This window comes from Colobus angolensis, unplaced genomic scaffold (genome assembly GCF_000951035.1).
Source record: "Colobus angolensis palliatus isolate OR3802 unplaced genomic scaffold, Cang.pa_1.0 Scaffold62, whole genome shotgun sequence".
Lineage (NCBI taxonomy): Eukaryota > Metazoa > Chordata > Mammalia > Primates > Cercopithecidae > Colobus > Colobus angolensis.
Window position 1 is genome coordinate 2,015,623 of NW_012119821.1, and position 5,237 is coordinate 2,020,859.

The window sequence follows — 5,237 nt, forward strand, 5'->3', positions numbered from 1 at the left end:
AAAAAAAAAAAAAAAAAAAAGGAAATAGGTAAAATAACTTGGGCTAGAGGTTATGTTTGTATTTCTCAAGGCCAAAATCAATAGCCTATTTGGATACCATCAAGACACCTGAAACCTTAACATGAGCCAGAAGGTGAGGAAGAGACTCTGGGAGGATCCCAAGGAACCCCCAATTGCAGCCATGTCGAGACTGACACTGAGGAGGACCCCAACTGTCATGAGCAACACCTGTTGAACTCAGCCACCCACATGGGGACAGATCAAGAAACTGTCACAGATGGTGGAAGAAAACCTGAGGAAAGCATAACAACCAATCACAATGAGTAATTTAATGGTAGCTATGATAGTGGTGATCACAACTGTTGTGAGGATTCCTTCAACAAGGGCTGACACAGAGAACAATTATACTTATGGGCATATTTATCAATCTTAGCTGGCAGTAGTGCATGAATGTAATCACTCTATGACCCAGTTGCACATGCTTTCTGATCTCAGTATTTACCATAATAAATCTGCTCCTGTAATTGAAGCATACCACCCTCAAAAACTTATTTGTAAACAAAATAGAATCTGGTCAGAAATAGTGAACATATTTGTTGAGGAAGGTTGCATTGCAGAACAGGCAGAGGTGCCACACAGCGATTCCTATGGAATCATTATTGATTGGTCCCCTAAGGGGATGTTCAGCTTAAATTGCACCTCTCAGTCTGTGTGTCATGGCCACACTATGTTCAGCTGATCTGAAAAAAATGGTCAGACAGTAGAAATGATAAAAAGTATGACAAGAGTTCCTATTATCTGGAACCATGGTGGTATAGTGGCACATCAACCTCAAATGATATGGCTTGTTGTAGGAGTTAAACATAAGGATTTGTGGAAACCATTAATAGCTCTTAATAAGATCAAAATTTAGGAAAGATTAAAAAAGCATCCCACTCTACAAACTTGTTTCTTGATATTGCAAAATTAAAAGAACAAATATTTAAAGCATCCCAGGCACACCTGTCCTTAATGCCAGAAACTGGAGTGCTTGAAGGAGCTGCAGACATATTAGCAGCTAGCAACACATTAAAATGGATAAAAACACATGGAAGCTCTGTGATTTCAATGATCATTGTGCTTTTAATCTCTGTTGTTTGTCTTTGTATAGTCTGCAGATGGGGATACTGACTCCTGGGAGAAGTAGCTCACCATGACAAAGCTGCTCTTGCTTTTATTGCTTTGCAAATCAAAGAAGGGGGACATATTGGGAACATGCCCTCCCAAAATCTGGCCTTTAACCTGGCCCCAAAACTGGCCATAAACAAAATCTCTGCAGCACTGTGACATGTTCATGATGGCCAAAATGCCCACACTGGAAGGTTGTGGGTTTACCAGAATGAGGGCAAGGAACACCTTGCCCACCCAGGGCAGAAAACCGCTTAAAGGCATTCTTAAACCACAAATAACACCATGAGCAATCTGTGCCTTAAGGACATGCTCCTGCTGCAGATAACTAGCCCAACTCCTCCCTTTATTTTGGCCCATCCCTTGCTTTCCCACAAGGGATACCTTTAGTAAATTTAATATCTATAGAAACAGTGCTAATGACTGGCTTGCTGTTAATAAATACATGGGTAAATCTCTGTTCGGGGCTCTCAGCTCTGAAGGCTGTGAGATCCCTGATTTCCCACTTCACAACTCGACATTTCTGTGTGTGTTTGTCTTTAATTCCTCTAGTACCACTGGGCTGGGGTCTCCCCTGACCAGGCTGGTCTCGGCACCTTCATAACAAAAACCCTCAAAAAACTGGGAATAGAAGGAACATACCACAACAACAACAAAAAAAGCCACATATGGCAGACAAAGCTAGTACCATACTGAATAGGCAAAACCAAAAGCCTTTCTTCTAAGATCTGGGACATGACGAGGATGCCCACTGTCACCACTGTTATTCAACACTCTAGAGCAATCAGACAGGAGAAAGATATAAATGGGATCCAAGTTAGAAAGAAAGAAGTCAAATGATCCTTTTTTGCAGATGATATAATCTTGTATTTGGAAAAACCTTAAAGACTCCACAAATAAACTATTAAAACTAATAAACAAATTCAGGGGCAGTTCCAAGATGGCCGAATAGGAACAGCTCCAGTCTACAGCTCCCAGCATGAATGACACAGAAGATGGGTGATTTCTGCATTTTCAACTGAGGTACCAGATTCGTCTCACTGGGGCTTGTCAGATAGTGGGTGCAAGACAGTAGGTGCAGTGCACCAAGCATGAGCTGAAGCAGGGCAAGGCATTGCCTCACCTGAGAAGTGCAAGGGGTCAGGGAATTCCGTTTCCTAGCGAAGCAGAGCAGTGACAGACGGCACCTGGAAAATCGGGTCACTCCCACACTAACACTGTGCTTTTCCAATGGTCTTAGCAAAGGGCATACCAGGAGATTATGTTCCAAGGCTGGCTCAGAGGGTTCCATGCGCACAGAGCCTCCTTCACTGCTAGCACAGCAGTCTGAGATTGAACTGCAAGGCAGCAGCGAGGCTGGGGGAGGGATGCCTGCCATTGCTGAGGCTTGACTAGGTAAAAAAAGCAGCCAGAAAGCTTGAACTGGATGGAGCCCACCACAACTCAGAGAGGCCTGCCTGCCTCTGTAGATTCCTCCTCTGGGGGCAGGGCATAGCCAAACGAAAGGCAGCAGAAACCTCTGCAGACTTAAAAGTCCCTATCTGACAGCTTCGAAGAGAGTGGTGGTTCTCCCAGCACGTAGTTTGAGATCTGAGAATGGACAGACTGCTTCCTCAAGTGGGTCCCTGACCCCAAAGTAGCCTAACTGGGATGCACTCTCCAGTAGGGGCAGACTAACACTTTACATGGCTGGGTACCCCTCTGAGATGAAGCTTCCAGAGGAACAATCAGTCAGTAACATTTACTGTTCAGCAATATTCACTCTTCTGCAGTCTCTGCTGCTGATACCCAGGCAAACAGGGTCTGGAGTGGACCTCCAGCAAACTCCAACAGACCTGCAGCTGAGGGTCCTGACTGTTAGAAGGAAAACTAACAAACAGAAAGGATATCCATGCCAACACCCCAGTGGTATGTCACCATCATCAAAGACCAAAGGTAGATAAAATCACAAAGATGGGGGAAAAAGCAGAGCAGAAAAACTGAAAATTCTAAAAATCAGAGTGCCTCTCCTCCTCCAAAGAAACACAGCTCCTCACCAGCAATGGAACAAAGCTGGATGGAGAATGACTTTGATGATTTGAGAGAAGAAGGCTTCAGACGATCAAACCTCTCTGAGTGGAAGGAGGCAGTTCAAACCCATGGCAAAGAAGTTAAACACCTTGAAAGAAGATTGGATGAAAGGCTAACTAGAATAACCAATGCAGATAAGTCCTTCAAGGACCTGATGGAGCTGAAAGCCATGGCACGAGAACAACATGATAAGTGCACAAGCATCTGCACCTGATTCGATCAACTGGAAGAAAGAGTATCAGAGATGGAAGATCAAATGAATGAAATGAAGTGAAAAGAGTGAAAAGTTTGTAGAAAAAAGAGTAAAAAGAAATGAACAAAGCCTCCAAGAAATATGGGACTATGTGAAAAGACCAAATCTACATCTGATTAGTACACTGAAAATGATGGGGAAAATGAAACCAAGTTGGAAAACACTCTTGAGGATATTATCCAGGAGAATTTCCCCAACCTAGCAACACAGGCCAACATTCAAATTCAGGAAATACAGAGAACGCCACAAAGATACTCCTCGAGAAGAGCAACTCCAAGGCACATGATTGTCAGATTCACCAAAGTTGAAATGAAGGAAAAAATGTTAAGGGCAGACAGAGAGAAAGGTCAAGTTACCCACAAAGGGAAGCCCATCAGATTAACAGCAGATCTCCTGGCAGAAACTCTACAAGCCAGTAGAGAGTGGGGCCCGATATTCAACATTCTTAAAGAAAAGAATTTTCAACCCAGAATTTCATATCCAGCCAAACTAAGCTTCATAAGTGAAGGAGAAATAAAATCCTTTACAGACAAGCAAATGCTGAGAGATTTTGTCACCACCAGGACTGCCCTACAAGAGCTCCAGAAGGAAGCACTAAACATGAAAAGGAACAACCAGTACCAGCCACTGCAAAAACATGGCAAAATGTAAAGACCATTGATGCTAGGAAGAAACTGCATCAATTAACAATCAAAATAACCAGCTAACATCACAATGACAGTATCAAATTCACAAATAACAACATTAACCTTAAATGTAAATGGGCTAAATATTCCAAATAAAAGACACAGACTGGCATATTGGATACAGTCAAGACCCATCAATTGGCTGTATTCAGGAAATCCATCTCACGTGCAGAGACACACATGGGCTCAAAATAAAGGGATGGAGGAAGATCTACCAAGCAAATGGAAAACACAAAAGGCAGATGTTGCAATTCTAGTCTCTGATAAAACAGATTTTAAACCAACAAAGATCAAAAGAGACACAGAAGGACATTACATAATGGTAAAGGGATCAATTCAACAGGAAGAGCTAACTGTCCTACATATATATGCACCCAATACAGGAGCACCCAGATTCATAAAGCAAGTCCTTAGAGATGTACAAAGAGACTTAGACTCTCACACTATAATAATGGGAGACTTTAACACTCCACTGTGACATTAGAGAGATCAACGAGATAGAAAATTAACCAGAACATCCAGGAATTGAACTCGTCTCTGCACTAAGTGGATCTACAGAACTCTCCACCCCAAATAAACAAAATATACATTCTTCTCAGCACCACATCACACTTATTACAAAACTGACCACATAGTTGGAAGTAAAGCACTCCTCAGCAAATGGAAAAGAACACAAATTATAACAAACTGTCTCTCAGACCACAGTGCAATCAAACTAGAACTCAGGATTGAGAAACTCACTCAAAACCACTCAACTACATGGAAACTGAACAACGTGCTCCTGAATGACTACTGGGTACATAACGAAAAGAAGCCAGAAATAAAGATGTTCTTTGAAACCAATGAGAACAAAGACACAAAACATCAGAATCTCTGGAACACATTTAAAGCAGTGTGTCGAGGAAAATTTACATCACTAAATGCCCATAAGAGAAAGCAGGTAAGATCTAAAATTGACACCCTAACATCACAATTAAAACAACTAGAGAAGCAAGAGCAAACACATTCAAAAGCCAACAGAAGGCAAGAAATAACTAAGATCAGAGCAGAACTGAAGGAGA